At 35.0% G+C, this 20489-nt stretch overlaps 1 protein-coding gene and 1 long non-coding RNA gene across 4 annotated transcripts in view; both read right to left on the bottom strand.

Moving 5' to 3' along the window:
* Nucleotides 1-20489, bottom strand: part of LOC108358513 (uncharacterized) — a 273182-nt gene that overhangs the window by 49098 nt on the left and 203595 nt on the right. The window lies entirely within an intron of this gene.
* Nucleotides 577-20489, bottom strand: part of LOC108358514 (uncharacterized) — a 20262-nt gene continuing 349 nt past the window's right edge. Inside the window, exons 2-3 of the long non-coding RNA XR_001846788.1 lie at nt 13240-13245; nt 577-658 (exon numbers count right to left, since the gene is read on the bottom strand). This is a non-coding gene — a long non-coding RNA (uncharacterized LOC108358514). The remainder of the gene's footprint in view (nt 659-13239; nt 13246-20489) is intronic.

The raw sequence follows: 20489 nt of genomic DNA, 5'->3' as shown, positions 1-20489 counted from the left end.
AATAACATCCAAACTAGTGTACGACTGCCTCAACACCCTAAACGGTCTTGGAAGCAAGAACACAGTATTACTGGACAGGGTGCCGGGGCACGAGGGCCATGAGGGCAATGAACAGGCGGACCGCCTAGCAAAACACGGAGCTACCTCACTATTCCATGGCCCGGAACCCTTCTGCGGGCTCACCAAAGCCCACATAAGGGAGGTCATAAACAAGTGGGTCGACAAAAAATTCGAAAGGCACTGGAATGAAAGTCCGGGGCAAAGACAAGCTAAGCGGTTCATCTGTCCATCACAAGAAGCTTCAAAAAAGCTCATAAATCTAGGCAGGGAGGACCTTCGAACTCTCACTGGGTACTACACGGGACATTGTTCCCTGCGTTATCACCTCAGTAAAATGTATCTTTCAGACACGAGCGTCTGTCGCTTCTGTGAGATGGACGAAGAAACGCCAGAACACATCCTTTGTGAATGTGTTGCTCTCGCTAGACGCAGACTCGCTCACCTAGGTGGTACAACACTTAATCCATTCGAAATATGGAACAAAAAGCCCACCGAAGTGCTAGCTTATATTAAAAACCTTCATATATAGGGTAAAGGGCCACGCACAATAGACCACCCTAGAGGTCGCAGTGGTCAAGGCTCATAATAATAATAATATCTCGACAGCCAGTTCGAAAACGGCCTATCTCAGAAAATTGTTTACCAACGCTCTATCTCAGAAAACTTTTCAAGAACGCCCTATCTAAGAATTTGATTGAAGAACGCCCTATCTCAGCTGCCCATTCAAAAACGCCCTATCTCAGCTTATTTTCAATGTATTTTCGTTTGAGATAGCGCGTTTTTGAACCGAATTCTGAGATAGGGCGTTATTCAGCCAAACTCTGAGATAGGGTGTTTTTCAATAAAAGTCTGAAATAAGGCGTTTTTCAATCAAATTCTGAAGTAGGGCGTTCTTGAAAAGTTTTCTGAGATAGGGCGGTTTTGAACTGGCTGCTGAGATAGGTTGATCTTCCACTCAGCCATCGTAGATATGTAGAAATATAGATTTACCATGTAAGATTTATATACATATGTAGTATTTGTACAGAGGAAAAAGCAACATTTTTGTTTTGCAGATCTTTGGCTGTATCACATTCGCACGAACGTAGCAATGCTTTGCTCGATATGAAACAAAAACAGGGACAGCCTATAGCGGTGCAGCGATGTTGTTGATATATATGTACAGAAACAAAGGGAACATTTTCTTTGCAGATCTTCCGCTGTATCGCTGCCTACATGCACACGAACGTAGCAATGCCTTGATCGATATGAAATAAAAACGGAGACGAAAGCGAATAAATGGAAAAATTTTTCATTCTCTTATGTCCCGCGAGACGTTGCCTATAACGTATGCGGAATGAAATACGAACTGATGCAGTAAAAAAGAAACAGCTATACTTTCGGATGAAACAAATATTGTTTTCCCACTTACATAGATATTGTCGAAATTTCCAAGAAACATTTTTATAGATAAGACTCATGTCCTTAACGATTGGCCTATTTAAGTTTTCAAGCATAGTGCGGAGGGCTTTTCCAAAAATATTATTTTGGGACTTTATTGTGCCAATTTGAGTTATTATTTTTTTAGCCATTTAGATGGTAATTAGTTCAGAGTTATATTTAGGTGTCCTTTTATGGGTCCCCAACAGGGAAGCCAATTCGTGCGGAATTCCCCGATTTGCGGGGAATTTCAGTTTGTGTGGGGAATCGGAGAATGGACCGTTTTTTGTGGGGAATTTCAGTTTACGTGGGGAATCGATGGATGAATCGATTTTATTGTGAGGAATTAGGTGTGACTTATTTTTTTTTTTCTTTTCTGCTTCATTAATTTCATAATAAGTTAAAAGACTTGCATATGAAATACAACTGCAACTAAAAGTGCTGATTTTGCAACTCTGCCAATTACGCAAATAACGGTTTGATTTTTTAGAATTTTCTTTGTCGCATTTGTTTTTCTATAGTGAACAAAACAGTTTATTTCTATATGGAAGAAAACTGCAACCAACACCAAACAAAATTCTAAAAGGAAAATTTTTAGCTACATGAAACTTGCACTTTATTATACTAGAACTGAGAATGCTACAATACTGCATACCCAAAATCTTTCTAGGGAATCGAATTAAAAAAGCTCGAAATTTTTACGAAAGTTTGCTGATTTTTTTTTAATATTGCAGAAAGTTTGAAACTTGGATTTATACGATTTTTATTGGAGAATTAACTACATTTTTATAAAAAAATAACTCAAATGGAATAACAAAAAAAAATTATAATTGTGAAAACTTGTAAAAATTTGGTGCGACTAAAATTTGTTCGACTACTGTATGTATGTAAGTATTATAATTACATTTTTATTCTTTATTTGTTAACTAACTTTACAAAACTTTGGCTTGGTTTATGAGGACATAGATAAATTATATATAGAAATAAAATAAACAGAAAGACCAGCAATATATCAAAATACAAATTTTTTTTTTAATAAGGAGATATCTATGGGTGGGGAATTTTACGAAATCTCGGGTGAAATCGGGGAATTTCATAGTCGAAATCGGGGAATTCTAAAATATGAGTTGGCTACCCTGGTCCCCAATGAAAAATATTTCCCTAACCCGTTGTACAAAACTGAAATGAATGTGGTGGCAGCAAATTTTGGGAAAGCGCTCATAGCCGCTGGTTAAAAATTATTATTGTGTAGTGTATTTTATTTTTGTAAACTGAATGAAAAATATAACCACATAACCACATAAGCTTATAACTAGGCAAGCGTGAACAACCTCAATATTTATTTTGGTGAATTTTTTTTTAATAATATTTCAAAATATTTTTTTTGTTTTGGGAGAACCATACAATTATTTATAACTAGGTTTTGTTATGTAACATTTATTAACTGGAGCAGGAGAATACATTTTCTTCAAAATTGCTACTTTCTCTGCATTTTGCACTAAAACATTTAACATAATCAAATTAAAATTCAGAAATCAGCCTCAATTATATGTAAGTTTTCATAAACAAAATAAAAATAAATAAAAAAATAATCAAATTAAGTAAAAATGAAGTGAATGAATGCCAGTTTTGAACCACTATGCAGCAGGGGGTTTATTGTTCCCTTTCAGTGGAACTGGAAACTCAGCGTGCAAAACGATCCTGGGCACAACTTTCCCTGTGCTTTATAGATTGTACAAAGATTACCGATTAAATAGAAACCCTTAAGTTGGGTGCGACACAAACTGGCGAAAGTTTTCATTATATTTTATAAGGTACGTTTTTTTTCATATTCTGCGTTTAAAAATTTACCTCTGAAAAATACAGAGCCGATATAAAGGACAGTTTAAGAAATAAAGGACAAAAGGCGTCGTTTATTTTGAAAAAATTATAAAGGAAGGGGGTTAAAATAAAGGACTCTCCTTTAAAATAAAGGACGGATGGTCACCGTAATTATACGCTGTGATTTTGCAGAGAGATCAAGCAATTTATGATTCTTGTTACGGTCTCATTGCGCTGCTATGTGAAACATGTTTTTTCGCACTCGTGGGTTTTCCTTCTAGTGTTTTCCTATTCTTTAAAGCCGACATTTCCTTTGTAAATAAAGTTTTTTTTTAAGTCCCATCGACAAAAATATTAAAAAGCACGTTACTTTTCGTGACATTGTAATTTCGGTATACAAAATTTACAAGCAAATTTTTAGAGTTCGTTCGTTTTCAAGGAAATTATTTCAGCATTATACTATACAATGAGGTAATTTTTAGTGGAATGATTGTTAAGATTGCGCAGTAGATTTTGGTATACTTAGTTTGGCTCCTGTGTTTACCAAAATTTTTTAAAATCTGCTTAGAAATTGTCCGCATTTCATTCCGCATACGTTAGAAATGAACGTAGCAATGCTTTGCTCAAGGTGAATTTTCGTATTTCTGAAATTTACCGTTATATGGTGGGTGGCGGTCCGATTTCAAAAATTTTCAACATATCGCTTTTTTGAGCCTAGGTTGATAAATGTACCGAGTGTAGTAGAAATTGATAAACCAGTTACCGAGATACACATATGTAGGCATAAGTGGGCGGTGCCACGCCCGTTTTCACAAAAATTTCCCTAAGTAGCATTTTGTGCTGAGAGGTCATTGTATATATCGATTTTGTGTAAATTAACTTACGTATTTCGGTAAATTACCGTTATATGGGAGGTGGGCGTGGTTCTGTCTGATTTCAAAAATTTTCAAAGGGTTTATTAGGGAGGCTCTAAGTAATGTTCGTACCGAGTTTGGTGGGGATTAGTGAAGGTATTACAGAGATACAGCATTTCATCTTAAGTGGGCGGTGCCATGCCCATTTTCAAAAAATTTTATAACTGTGTTATTTTATGCCAAAATTCTACTTCGCGTACCAACTTTCAAAAATTTGAATCCAGTATTTACAGAACTATCGCAGTTTTTGCATATTTCGAAAATACCGTTATATGGGAGGTGGGCGTAGTTATTGTCCGATGTCGCCCCTTTTCAAAACTTACTTACCAAATTTCGTGGACATATCTCATTTTTTCTCTAGTTATCGTGTACACGGACAGACAGACGGACGGACGGACAGACATGGCTTAATCGATTTCTCTTTTCATTCTAAAAATTTATGTATACATTTGTCTATATCTATCTCGATTCTTTTTGGCTGTTACAAACAACCGTTATGCGAACAAAGTTATAATACCCTTGTGTACAAGTGCGCTCGGGTATAAAAACTGCTGAAAGTGTGCGTATGCTGTGCAGTGACCATTGGAAATACTTACTACTACTGAAAAATAAACCGAAAATACTGCTGCAGGATTGTATCAGTTTTCTTTACATGTACAGGGTGTTCTGTAAAAGTATTCAATGAGTAAAGGGGGGTGATAGGAAAGTCAAGACGCCCAACAACGTTAAGGGGGGAGGGGTTCAATATAAAAATTTGGAAAGTTGCTAGGAGAAAATAGTTGTCAGTACATTTAGAAAAAAGTTCTCTACTTAAGGGTAAGTTCTGGTAAAAATTTGCAAATAAGTTTTTAAGGCAGTAAAATCGTAAGACTTTTTTGTCAAACTACATATGTATATGTACGTATATATCGCATTACTTTAAACAAGTCTTGTAAATATGTATGTATATATATCCAAAGTTTTCTAGGACACGACTCTTAACGATTTTGATGGAATTTTGTATTCAGATAATGTTTTCAATTTTAAGGGTATCTGGAGATATTTGTACGTATTCGAAATTATTTATAATTATTAATACTAAGAAGGCACAAAAGATGGACTAAAAAATTTAATATAAAAGACATTTCAAATAAAACAAACTACTATATACTATAGTCGGCCGCTGTGGTGTAGTGGTAAGCAGTGCGCGCTTCCACTCCGCAGCACCTGGGTTCAAACCCTGGTCAAAGCAACATCGCAAAAAATATAGAAAAAAGGTTTTTTCTTAACAGCGATCGTCCCTCGGCAGGCAATGGCAAACCTCCGAGTAGAGGTGGGTAACTCAACTCAGAGTTGAGTTATTGAGTTGATTCCTATAAGAGAATCGGTAACTCAGACTCCCTGTCCAAAAAAAATGTAACTCAGTAACTCAGTTGATGCCGTAGGGCTCACATGAATCAATTGAATCATAGTGGCTCATATTTGTCCATATAACTCTCTCGCTTCGCCACAGTGTTTAGCATGGCAAAGTCTTGCATTTTGTTTTTGCACGAGGCGAATTTATACAAGGTGGTGGCAAGAATACAACAACAACAACCACATGTATTTTGTATTGCGGGTGTTATGTCAAATCTCACAAATTCTTATAATTTCGTTTTTTTTTTAGTTTTTCTCGAAATATGTATGTATGTAAGATATATAAAGATGTGCATATCAAATCAATTGCCTTTCCAACCATATCCACATTTTGAAATTCGGTACAATAGGTTTCGAAATATAAGCTTTTGAAAATATTGAAAATTCCACCTTTACCCTCCCCCTAGCACCGCCCTATTAATTTGCACACAAAAAAAATTACACCTTTCAAATCAGTAGAAAGGAGCTGACCCCGCCCACTTTAAAGTTTTGTTTTATCTCAACGGCCGCTATACCGCATCTATGCCTCAAAACGAGTCTACGATACGAATGAGTGTAACATACAAAGAGTCAAATGAGTTAGTTGAATGAGCTGACTCCTTAAAGTGAGTTGGAGTCATTGAGTCAACTCCTATAAATTTGCTGAGTTACCCACCCTTACCTCCGAGTGTATTTCTGCCATGAAAAACAGCTTCTCATAAAAATACCATCGCCGTTCGGAGTCGGCGTAAAACTGTAGGCCCCTCCGCTTTGTGTGACAACATCATTGGAGGAGAAGCTCGGCCAAACACTAACATATGTGTAAGCGCCAATCTATTATTATTATTAACCGACTTCCAAAAAAGGAGGAGGTTATCAGTTCGTCAGAATATATATTTTTTTTTTTTTAATGTATGTTACCGCATAACTTTGGACCACGTCAACCGATTTCGATAATTTTGCATCGGAAAGGTAGTGTCTCAGAGGTGGTCCCATACTAATCTGGTTGAGATCCGATCAGTGGACCATGAGATATATATATATATATTTTTTTATATGGGAGTTGAAGTCGGTTTTTTTTTTGCTAAAAATTACTTGTTATTATATACTATAGTTAGTTCGATGAGTGTATGAAATTTCTGCGAGTTAGATAAGGTGCAAATTATTTCAATAAAGCTCAATAACTGGTCCATATAGTGGTTTTTCCAATCATATGTTATTTAGATTTGTTTTTAAACAAAGCCTACTAAATGTAGTTGGAGATTAAGCCGTATCAAAGCCATTTTTGGTGATATCCATATTGTTATAATAAATTTAACCTAATATATACATTGAATTTAATTTTTAAACAGGTGACAGCCCTGCTAAAAATAGCTTCAAAACAAAAACATTATTAAACTTTTTAGCCTGACACCCATATTGTTATACATATTTCCGTAACCTAATTCCCTTGAATTAAAGTTGAGATTGTTGTTCGGAAATAAAGCCTTTTCAAAACCATCTCGATTAATACCCATATTATAGTAATTCATTTAACTTAATTGCATTTAATTTTTTAGCAGGTGGTAACCCTTTCTATGTTATAATCTAGGTAGATCCCTTCTCTTCACCAAAACGAACACGTAGGTATCAATGTTTCTACAATCGGACCTCGATGTCAAACTTTAAGCAACTTTATTTTCGTTGTTTAGGTGGAATACTTGGACATCCTCCCCCTCTATTTACTTGATTTTAAACATTTACAGTTTTAAATATCGTATCAAGTCGTTTCGAAACCCTTTGAGTTAAAATTTTTATACAAATAATTTTGGCCGCCTAAATCGGTCAAATACCCCATGTTTGACGTCCGAACGCTGGTGCCGACTTGCATGCGTGGATTAACTGTTTTGTTATTCACTTTTGCATTGTCAGCGTTCAGTTGGTCGGAAATGTTAAAAGGGAGAGGTTGTTCTTGAGCAGATAATATTTCGTTCGAAATTTCACTGGAAAAAAGAACAATCATGCGCAAAACAACCTTTTTAACCGACTTCCGAAAAAGGAGGAGGTTATCAGTACGTTTCAGGAGGAGTTATCAGTACGCTTCAGATGGCTAAATCAAGGCTGCGTTTGAGTATGCATATAAAGACCGTAACACTGTGTAAGCGTGATCTTGCTTCTACCTCCGATTGACGAAGTTGCTCGAGGCGACCGTTATTACAGCAGTAAGACTCAAAGAAACCAATTCATAAATATTAAGACGAATTGTAAAAGTGGCGAATTGACAAGGAAAGATTCGACCACATCTGTCCAATAAGGAACACGATAGGTATATCAATGGCTTCATTTGAACGATATTCATGAGATCAGGGCAGCGAGGATTCTTGGCCTTCCTATAATTGAAAACGCTCATCTGTGCTCTTGAGTTTCCGTATAAGGTTTTTTATTGGCTTAATTGGTACACCGGACCAATGCTGAAGTTGCAGGATCATAGAAGAATATTACGCGCGCTTGGCAGAGATCTCAGAGGTGGAAATAAGACCATAGGTTAAACACATTACATCGAAAGAGATTAGTATTCCATATGGAATCACAGCACTACTATTATTGGCATATGTGTGAGGAGGATTCCGCTTTTTAACCGGCTTCCAAAAAATGAGGAGGATATCAGTTCGTCGGAATATTTTTTATTGTTTTTTTATTTATGTATGTTACCGCATAACTTTGGACGACGTCAACCGATTTCGATAATTCTTTTTGCAACGGAAAGGAAGTGTCTCAGAGGTGGTCCCATACTAATTTGGTTTAGATCCGATCATCGAATCATGAACTATATAGATATACAGTGAAACCTCCCTTGGGCGGACACTCACCGTCAGTCATTTTTTGTCCGCCCAAGAGAGGTGTCCGCTCAATGGGAGGGAAGCTTATTTTAGAACGTTTTAATGTTTTCATTAATAGAATAGTCACTATTTCTTATTTGAAAAAAAGATTTTGATATTACATCGTTCAAACAAAAATGTGCATGTATTTTTTCAAAAGTGCATATTTCATTTATGTGCGTAAGTTCATATAAAGTAATAACAAAATAAAAAAAAAATATTACATTTAAGTCCATAAACTACATAAAACCATAGACTCATTACATAAAAAACTGGAAAGTTGTCGATTGACGTAAGTTTAATTTTTAATTTCATTCAGTGTCAGTACCTTTTTCATCAATAGTTTTCATGTTTTTATCAGTAACAAAACCCAACTAGAAATCTAAATTTTCGGCCCATGTATTATTACACGCGATGCGCAAGGGTGAACACACCAAAACAGCGACACTTAGAAATTACCACCAGAAACAAACTAGAAGACTTTGAAATTATTTTTTTTTTTGTATTATATAACTTGGGAGTCTAGATGTTATTAAAATGTTAAAATATTAGTTATTATTTGCTCCATATGCAAGTGATCGGTATTTTCATAGCACACGCGCCATCATGTTCTGCACGACTGCATCATCGACTTTACGCGATGCGCACAACTACTTTGTTTTACACTCTTCAATATTTTTCACAGTTTCACCTGTTTTCTTGAAGATTCCTTTGACAATTGACCAATATTCCCCAATAGGACGTGGCTCTGGGCTATTGGGTGGATTGCAGTCGTGAGGTACAAAATTGATGTTATTTGCATTATACCACGGCAATGTGTCCTTGGCATAGTGGCAGGTTGCCATGTCCGCCTAGAACAGTGGCCTACTCCTTATCTCTTGATAAATGACAGAAGACGCCTTTTGAGACACTCATCCCGATAAACTTGATCATTCATTGTCCCGGATGGGAAAAAGGGCTGCTCTTACGGCCACAGGAACAAATAGCTTTCCAAACCATGTGGTTTTTTGGAAATTTGGACTTCGTTTTCAGCTTAAAACTTTCAGGGGCATCTTGACGACTTGCGCCAGTATAAAAATCTTGACATGCAATATATTTTGAATTTTTATAGCAGTAGGTTTCGTAGTCCATAACAATTCAGTTGTATTTTTTAATTTAGAATTCATACATCTTCCGAATGCGGGATTTCGCTGTAACATTCTACTTTGCGCCTCGGTCTGGCGGTATTTGAGCTGTAGAACATCTCAATGAAGCTTTCCGCTTTACCTTTTGTACGAAAAACTGCGATCTCCGTACGGATTTTGCAACATAACGCGACAAAATCTTCGGATCTCGCGAAAACGCACTGAGGACTTCCGAGCACTTTTTTTATCACTTTGACCATGCTAACCCCCGCTCCCTGATTTTCTCGTAACTGCCAGGCCTTATTTGTACCGATTAAAATCCTGCAAACTGTCGAATAGTGCAATCTTTAATTTTTTAGCAATTTTACGTGTACTTAAGGCCGGATCATTTATAAACTCGTGCAAAATGGTTTGTCTCGTTTCTAACTCGGTTGCCATTTTTAACTCAACTAGGAATCAAATTCAAATGAAATTTCTTCTACGTCCAACTAACGTCATGGTCAGCTTATGGCATTTGAATTTCAAAATATTGAATTCGTTTTGGGTAAGTTATAAGCTTCCCAAAGTGTCGCAGTTTTGGTGTGTTCACCGTTTATTCAACTATAGATGTACATACATATATTCAAATTAGCGAGGGAGAGAAGAGGAAAGACATACGCGAAGAAACTAAACAAAAACATCGAACTAAGCGTATTTTATTTGAATTTTGTATTTTAAATATTTTTGACTGTATGTATGTATCACCAAAAAAAATTGCGGTTTTTCCGCCCGGATTATAAAATCTATTATATTTTAAGACGTCCACCAAAATATTTCGGAAAAATGTTAAGATTTAAGCGAGTTGGGCCGATTTGAAAATACCTCCAAAAATGAAGTTTTTTATAAATAAAAATAGTTTCTTAAAGAACTTTTTGAAAAAAGTCAACTCAGATGACAAATTAGATTAAGCTTAAAAAATCTGCATAAAAATATTTAAAAATCTTTTCAACGGAATCATAAGAAAGAGATTTTTGATGCCGTTTTTTTACTCTTTTCAAAGATTGGTTTACGAAAAACTTGAATAACTGGGCCAAAAATGTTCTGATGTAGGCTTATGATCCCAGAAAGGTATTTTCACACTGTTTTTATTTCTGTTTTTTTCGAATACCAACACAACTTAATTCAACTTTGAATGACGTTCGTTCATCCTACCTTTCTCTTCCATCCTTTGAATGAGTTTATAGAAAGGGTGAGAAAATACCTTTCCAATGACACCTCTTAAGTCTAAATCGGAAGAGTTTAGGTTCAGTTATTCATGTTTTTCCTATACCAATCTTTGAAAAAAGTTAAAAAACAGCATCAAAAATCTCATCATTACGATTCCGTTCAATTTTTATTTTTTTTTTAATATTTTTATGCAAATATTTTAAGCTTAAACCGTTTTGTCATTTGAGGGGATTTTAAAAAAAAAAATCTTTAAGAAACTATTTTTAATCATAAAAAAACTCCATTTTTGGAGGTATTTTCAAATCGGTCCAGCTCACGTAAATCTTAATATTTTTCCGAAATATTTTGGTGGATGTCTTAAGATATAATAGATTTTATAATTCCAATGGAAAAATAGTACCGATTTCTTTTTTGTATGGCGAGTGATGCAGTCTAATGTACATGCATACATATGTAGATACTAAAGTACTTGTACATATGTACGTGAAGCTAATGAAATAAAACATCAAAGTAGGCACAGCTGATTTATAAATTCTGTCTCTCACGGAAATCCCAACAAATGTAGCCTATGTACATTAGGGTGGCCCTTTAAATGAAATTTTAAGTCTCACCCCCTCAGTCGCTAATACAACGGTCAAAGATATCACATATAAATTTTAGTCCCGATTGGAGACGGTTACGGCGTGTCGCACAGGGGTCAAAGTTCAGATTCCTCTATGAAGACTGAAAAAATTTAAATAAATTTTTTGTTTCATCTAATACCCAAAATCGGTACTTCTGTAGGCGCAGATATCACGTATAAATTTTGGTACTGATTGGAGTCGGTTAAGGCGTGTTGCACAGGGGTCAAAGTTCAGATTCCCCTATGGAGACTCAAAAAATTTAAATTAATTTTTTTTCATCTAATACCCATAATCGATACTGCTGTAGGCGCAGATATCATGTATAAATTTTGGTCCCGATTGGAGTCGGTTAAGGCGTGTCGCACAGGGGTCAAAGTTTAGATTCTTCTATGGATACTCAAAAATTTAAAATGGAATAAAAATAAAACAAAAAAAAATACAATATTATGTAAAGCAGTGTTTAGTTAAATTTCGGGACCACTGAATTGATACAAGTGTAGTAAATATTACCGTGTAACAAATTGTCTGTTAAATGGGAAGCTAAGCGGTTTTTGTCAGTTTTATATAGAACTTAATTATAAAAAATAAAAGTAAATTATTAAGTTGTCGAGAAGTAAAGTCCTCTCTCGTCGTACAAAAATTACCCTCTATAATATATATAATTAATTTTCTTTTTTTAATTTTAAATTTTTTGAGCATCCGTACAGAAATCAGAACTTGGACCCCTGTGCGACACGCCTTACCCGACTCCAATCGGGACCAAAATTTATATGTGATATCTTCGGCGTTAGTAGTATCGATTTTGGGTATTAGATACAAAAATATTAAATTTTTTGAGTCTCCATAGAGGAATCTGAATTTTGACCCCTGTGCGATACGACTTACCCTACTCAAATCAGGACCAAAATTTATATGTGACATCTTCGACGTTAGTAGTATCGATTTTGGGTATTAGATACAAAAATATTAAATTTTTTGAGTCTCCATAGAGGAATCTGAATTTTGACCCCTGTGCGATACGACTTACCCTACTCAAATCAGGACCAAAATTTATATGTGACATCTTCGACGTTAGTAGTATCGATTTGGGGTATTAGATGAAAAAAAATATTAATTTTAATTTTTTGAGTCTCCGTAAAGGAATCTGAACTTTGACCCCTGTGCGACACGCCTAAACCGTCTCCGATCGGGACCAAAATTTTTGTGTGATATCTTTGACTATATTAGCATCGATGTGGGGGTTGACGTTTAGGAAATCTGATGTAATAATGTACTTAATACATTTAAGGACCCCCCTAATGTACATACATGTTCACATATGCAAACAAAAAAGTATTAGCTCCTTACGCTTTTTGAATACAGCACCTAACAAAAAAAAACTATTTATTTGTCAATGTTATTGTGGCTTGTTAACATTTTATTTTTAATATTTTTATTGAGCTTTGTGCCACGTGCTGAAGTCTAGAAAAAAGAAGTCTGATGAGGAGATGTGGTGATTTCCGAAATAGTGCTATAACTTCTACCCCTTAGACTTTGTTGCTTTTTCAATTTTTCCTAATAAACAACCGTGGTACAAAGCCCAATAAAAATATTAAAAAAAAAACTATTTTGAAGAAAGAGCGCCTTCACGTTTTATATGTACATATGTTAGGTATTAATTTTTAAATAGGCAGCCCCATTAAAAATATAAAAGCTTATCCGGGGATCATGCTCTTTCACTTGGTACCTCATTTTTTAGTACAATGAACTTTGAAAATCTTAGTATTTTTAGAAAGGTGGCCACCCTACTCAAAAAATAATAGAGTATTGAACATCTGGAGGCCAAGCGCTTTCACTTAACATCTCACTTTTTGTATTCATACCATGTTCAAATGAAACAGTAATTTTTAAATAGGTGGCAACCCTGCTCAAAAAGTAATACATTATTGAACATCTAAGAGCCGAGCCCTTTTATTTGAAACCTCATTTCTGGTAATCCAACGAACAGCGCGGGTCTTATAATTTTTTAGACAGGTGGAAACCCTATAGGAACTCAAAGTACCAAAGATAATATTCCTATCGATATAGATTATACTTAAAAAAATCTAAATCTCTAAATCCGTTCAGTAACGTGGTCAAATATCTCAACTTTCCTTTATACTATGTATAGAAGATAGTAAGTTTAAATAGGTGGCAACCCTACTTAAAAAATAATAAAGTTTTTGTACATGCGAAGGCCATGGACGTTCATTTGGTATCTCATTTTGTAATCCAACGAACGGCGAAAATCTTTTAACTTTTTAATAAGTGGCAACCCTACTCAGAAAAATAATACATTATTGCACATGTCGAGGCTAAGTCTTTTCGTTTGACAGTGACGGTACAGAACTAATGCCTACGCTTTTTATGATTGAATATATTAATCTTATTAACAGGTGGCTACCCTATTAAAAAAAGTATTGGTGCTTTTCTACACCCAAAAAAAAACTTATCTTAATTGAAGAAAACCAGCAATCAAAATGAAGAAAAATGGGAACGAAACAGCACTAAAGCAGTTTTATCCTCTTTTCATGTCCAACATTTCTTCAAAATGATAGATTATATCCACGGTTCCATATTTTCGTGTACGTTTTTATACATTCCAAAGAAAAATTACGCATTCGGGAGAATTTTTTACTCATTCGGAATAATTTTCGACCTTAAAGTAAGGAAAGTTTTTCTTTGATCCAGAAATGGATTTTTGGTTCAGTGTATAGGCCAATCCCTTTCATTTGACACCTCATCTTTTGTAATCCAATGAACGGTGCGGATCTTATAGTTTTTTAGACCCTACCTACCCTATTAAAATTCTAAGCAAAGAAAGATCCCTCTCCCGTCGATACAGAGTATATTAGAGAAAATCTCGTCAAAATTCGTTCAGTAGTTTTAGAGATTACCGCGTACAAAGAATCTCGACATTCCTTTATACTATGTATAGATATTTTGCAATTCGCCCTTCAGTCCAATGGCGAGAAAAATGGAAAAAAGAGCAACAGTGTTCGTCGAATCGACGAAGATTACCTGTTCAGGGATAATCAACTTAAGTCATCGTTTTTATTACTTAAAAAGTTTATAAATTACACTGGTTTACAGCAAAAATGTTCTATAGATGCCACCATCCAATTCCTATGTAGAATTGCTCGGTGATACCGAACATCGAGATAACTTTTTTTTCTATGGATAACTTTTCGAGATATTTGCAATTTACCGTTATCCAGCTTAAAAACTAGTGGTTTCACTTAATCACGAAGATGTACGAACCAATTGAATATCGTGATACGGGATACGGGAAATCAAAGCAAATAAAATTCTCCATAAACCGTATATGGGGCGTTCCATACCAAAATGGACGGGGTTCACTCTTCATGTTGTAAAGCTCATACCGCCCATGGTTCCATCGTCTCCGGTACTCGCCGTCGCCAACACGTAAAGGCCCGTAAATCTTCCGCAAAATCTTTCTCTCGAATACTCCCAGAGCCGCCTCATCGGATGTTGTCATTGTCCATGCTTCTGCGCCACGTACCAGCACGGGCATGATGACTGACTTATAGAGTGTGGTTTTCGTATGTCGAGACCCCTCATGAATTGCCTTNATCCTAACTAAAGTAAGTAATGGAAGCGTTCATGGTAAAAGTTATGAAATCAATCATATATTCATGGAGGAATTGGAGCTATTGGAAAAGGGGCGTGGCACCTCACACTGTATATCTCTGGAAATTTTCATGGTAGAGTACTGGAACTTGGTATGGAGGTCATTGTATATGAAATCAATCGCACACTGTTGAGAAAAATTTGAGTGTTGTAAAAGCGCGTGGGCCCTCCCATACAATACGAATTATTCATACTGCATTTCTCTGGAAGTGTTCATGGTACAGCACTGGAACTGGGTGCGGAGATATATGAAATCAATCGCATACTCATGAGGAAAAATTCGGACTATTTGAAAAGGGAGCGTGGCACCTCCCATATAAACCGAATTTTTCATAATAAGTATCTCTGGAAGTGTTTATGGTAGAGTACTGGAACTTTATACCAGCGTGGTACCTCCCATACAAGTCGAATTTTTCTTATTGCATATCTCTAGAATTGTTCTTGGCAGAGTACTGGAACTTGGTGTGGAGATATATGTATGAAATTAACCGCATAGTCATTGAGAAAATATGGAGCTATTGGAAAAGAGGGCGTGGCACCTACCATACAAGCCGGATTTCATACCATATCTCTGGAAGTGTTCATGGTACAGTACTGGAACTTCGTATGGAGATATATGAAATCAATCCCATACTCATGGAGAAAAGTAGGCTCTTTGAATGTGTATATAATTCTTCTGTAGGTACGTTTGTGAGTGAAATCCTAAATAGCTGGAGGGATTTCAAAAAAGTTGTGTGTGTGTGTTTGAGTGAGTCTCTGGATAGTTTAGTTTCACAATTTAACCCGCCAGTTGGCGCTGGAGTTGAGTTATTACTAAAAATCTTTTTTTTATGATCCGATTTCACGATATTCAAAACACGTATTGAAAACTGTAAAGCAAGTCCAATTGCAAAAAAGAGATGTGAGGTGATGCTGAGCTTGAGTTATTACTAAAAATCGACAAGTGAGAAAAGGTGCCGTGAATGTCAGACTAAATCGACCTGTTGCACCATTACGTATATCGAACTCTCGTATATTTAGGGATGCAAATGATGCATCGTTATTTTTGAAACATCGGGTTGATTTGTGCAGTGGTAAATCCCAAACCAATTACCTGTCGAAATACCTCAAAAGCCAGTTTAATAAAAGCAATTTAATAAAGATTTATTTTTTTAATTGAATTTAATACAGAACCTGACAGCAAAAAAAAATTTTTCACTTAAATTGCTTTCATGAAACTGGCTTTTGAGGTATTTCATCTCAGTCTATGTATGTATATTGTATTTCTGTTGAACAAGGATACGCATCCATTTTGAAATTGCCACCTACTATAAGATAAAGGTTCTAGGGCAAATTCACTATAGATCCGGATCATTGTTGCCGCCGGGGACCTTCTTCATGGACATAACACTTTCGTTAGTTTATTTAAGGCGGCAAACGACCACCAAACCATAATCTTAACCGATGAATTTGTCAATGGAAATCGTGGACTGTTGGAGAAAATGTTGGACCAAAAAGATTAAATTAAAAATCAAAGAATGGGCGGGACGAAGTTCGCCGGGTCGGCTAGTATTCAAATAAAAACGAATTTTACAACTAATCTTTTGAATAAAATTGAGAAAATATTTTTGCCGCTTTTCATTGATGGTAAGTTTTGTGGTACGTTTGCAGCCAAGTCCATGAGAAAAGCTCCGCTTCGCTTCGTTCAGTGTGAACACCAGCAGCTTCGCTTTGCTCCGCCGTGCTTCGCCGTGCTTCGCTCGCCGTCGCTCGACTTTCTGTGTGATCGCGCCCTTAGAGCCATTTCAATAATATTAGAGTGGACTATCTGCCCATGTACACATTCGCATTCGCGAAACATTCGTATCATTTGATGCGAATGCGAATGTCGAATGCGAATGTGTAAAATGATGCGAATAATTCGTATAACGAATGCGAATGCGAATACTCGCAACATTGCTGATACATACGTATCGACACCTGAGTGGAAGATCGAGCTATCTCGGCAGCCAGTGCGAAAACGTCCTATCAGAACACTTCACTAATTTTTACAATTTGTGCAAGCTTTGAAACTTATATAACTGTGGTTTCTGTTACACCGTGCGACAGTAAATTTTACACACACAAAATTTTATATATTCGCAAAACCATGTGCCAAATATAGTAAAACTCCGTTTTTAGTTTTTCTCTCTGACACCAGGCTTTTTTAAGGACTTTGAAATTTGAAAAATAGAATCAAAAAATTATTTAAAAAACTAAGTGCAATGTAGGAAAACAGTATGACTATGAATTAAAGATAAAATTCTGTAGAATTAGGCCGATTAAATTTTTTGGTCACATTTTCTCATTGAAAATCCTTGAAATTTTACAATTATTTTCGAAAAAATTATATATTAAGGACTAATATGACCTCGAGCACATCCTCGAATTTCATCCTTCCAACTTTATTCGCTTAAAAAATAAAACTAATTAAAAGGACATTTTTAATACCTATACGTCCTTGTGAACCAAAAAATTTTATTTTTTTTAATTCTACAGAATTTTCTCTTTCATTTGGTGCCCATAATGTTTTTCTACATTGGAATGAATTTTTTTAATATTTTTTGGAATTAATCATATCTTTGAAACTACAAAGTCCTTTTAAAAAATCCTGACGTCAGAGAGAAAAACTAAAAATGCAGTTTTACTATATTTGGCCCACAGTTTTGTGAGTATGAAAATTATTAAAAATAAATAAACATAATTTGCAAACAATATAATTTTGAATTTCGTTCCTAGTTAGTTGATCGCATCTGTATATTTATTTTTATCTATCAAATCCATTGTTTGAAACTGTTGTACAATCAGAAAATCCAAGCTTTTTGGTTATAAAAACACATCCATTGGTTTTAATTTCAGTGAAAAATAATCAGTCTCAATGCGAGTATCGTGTCGAGAGCAAGTCCTTTCTGAGAGTCAGTCGCATCGAAAATTGCATGACAAGGCTTAATTTTTCGACCTGAATACTATATTAAAACGGAAAAACTTGGTAGCACAGGATAGTTTCCGACGATTTTCGTCGTCTACTTATTTCTAGGGATGAATCGATACGAGTAAATCTAAGTACATACTCGATACTTTTCCCAATTTACCAAGTATTTTTGTACTCGATACTTTTTACTGCGATCCAATCAGGTATCGAAAAAAAGGTACTTGTATCCATAGTGAAATAAACCACAGTATACAGCATGATACAAAAATTTTAAGGTAAAACCGCTGAGAGTCAACCTGAACATCTTTGAAGTTTACTCAACATAACAAAAATGTTTTCAAATTTTCAATCTCAAAAATACATTCTCACTTTCAATCTCAAATAAAAGAAAATTTGAATGTTTTCATCTATTTGTTTTTTGATTTACTTTTATTTGGCATTTGAGTTGCTCTCAAAATTTCAATTTTATAAAGTAGACAAACGTTTAAGAAATAAATGATGGCCGACGAATTGAGCGAGCGGTTTTACCCATGGTGAAATAATAATGTGTTGTCACTTAGGGGGTGGTTGTTGTAATTTTGGCAACTCCGGCATACCAGCGTTACAGTCATGCCTACTCTATTCATTCCAATTTCATTTCTGGGCAAAATGGAACAAAAAATGGAGCAGACAATTTTGTGAAAAAGTATGCGTAGGTATCACTTACTACGTTTATTCGCACGTATTATTTGCAAATAACAATTTGGAAAATGGTAAACTTTGCGGTATAAACGCTGAGTTAATTTTTTATTTGCAAATAACTAAATCACGCAAATAAGTATTGATTAGTGGTACTATTTGCAAATAAACGCAAGACGCCGCCGTTCTTAGGTTTATTTTCTTTTTCGATGGTCATCTTTTGCCTTTTAAAAATCAAAACGTTGCCATTTCTAATTTTATTTTCATTTTCGATGGTCATATTATTACCTTTTTATTATCAGGCAATATTAAAAAAGAATTTTTCACCGTCGAATACACAGTGAGTTAGGTATTTGCAAATCATTTTTTTTTGCAAATAGCTTACGTATAAACGTAGTAACTGTTTCTTTGTTTCGCTTTTGCTTTGACTTTTCGTTTCAAATTCATTGGAACATTTAAGCAATAATTTCCAATAATTGTGATTTTGTAAGTAAATTTTTGGTAAAATATATACTGTATATATGCAACTGATTATTGGAGCAGTGCCTCGGATGGCTACGATAAAGCACTTTGGTGTAACAATTTAAACGCATAATTATTTTATAATATAACTGATAGAATTCAGAAATGTAATTTTAAACTGTTAACGAAAATAAAAGTTATAATAAAATTTCCTCTACATGTACTTCAGAACTTAACAGTAATAAAATAATAAAAATCCATACGGGCTAATATGTCATTTTTAGTAGAATTTAAGAATAATTAACCCTAGAGTATTCGCGCCCTTCCGTGAAGCGCGAGTGATCGCGTGGGGAGCATTTTGCCGCCCATATTTAAAAAGCTGTTGTGTCGCAATTAATAGTCTAGTGAATTTAAAATTATTTTATTAAGCAAGAATGAAATATAAACTAAGCGTTAGAGCAACATTTATTAAAATTTTACTATTGTATATAACAACGCTTGATCTTTACAAATGTGTTGTTTGAAAAATAGCATGCAGTTTTTCCCCGGGCGGCGAAATACTCATGGCGCGAGCACTCTAGGGTTAAATCAAGATAACGGTATAATTTAATTTGTTTTAATACGAATAAATGAAAGACGGAAAATAGTCCTTATTTTTTAAGTTTTAACCATCATCATATGTTTTACAAATAATAATTTTAAGGTAGAAAAATATAACTGAATAATAATTATTAAAATCAATATATTTGATCGAAAAATAAAAATTAAGTAATAATAATTTCTTTTGAGCGAAAAAATGAATCTGCAATTACACTGGTTAAAAAAAAAAAATATTTTCTTGATGCAAGCTTCATTTAACCGGTGTGGGGTCCACTGATGTTTGTATGTATTGGAAATTGTACCCAAAAAGTAGTAAAAATAATCCTAATATTTTCCCCTTTTTCTACTACCTCAAAATGCATGGCCGCAATTGGCATGCAGAAAAAGTGAGGTTATGTAAGTGACATCACCTTATATTTATTTCACCATGGGTTTTACCCATGATAAAAACCAAGGCATATTAAATAAGGTAGAAGTGATTTTGGCATGTCTCTCTTTTGACTATAATGTCAAATGATGAATAACTTTTAACCGTTTTCATGTCGGCATTTTCTATTTTTCGTTAAAAATTCAATTGCGTGCTGTGAGATAGTTTTGAATCGTGTGATGTTTTTTTTTTTGTTTTTCGACCACATCTTTATAGATACATATACAAAAATGACAAGGAGCAGGAACTACGAGCGTTGCGGTATGTGTGGCAAGCAGTGTTGCCAGAACTTTTTGGACCAACC

This window comes from Rhagoletis zephyria, unplaced genomic scaffold (genome assembly GCF_001687245.7).
Source record: "Rhagoletis zephyria isolate East Lansing unplaced genomic scaffold, Rhagoletis_zephyria_1.1 Rzeph_scaffold_00265, whole genome shotgun sequence".
Lineage (NCBI taxonomy): Eukaryota > Metazoa > Arthropoda > Insecta > Diptera > Tephritidae > Rhagoletis > Rhagoletis zephyria.
The sequence above is the reverse complement of the archived record's forward strand: the minus strand, read 5'-3'. Positions and strand labels throughout refer to the sequence as shown.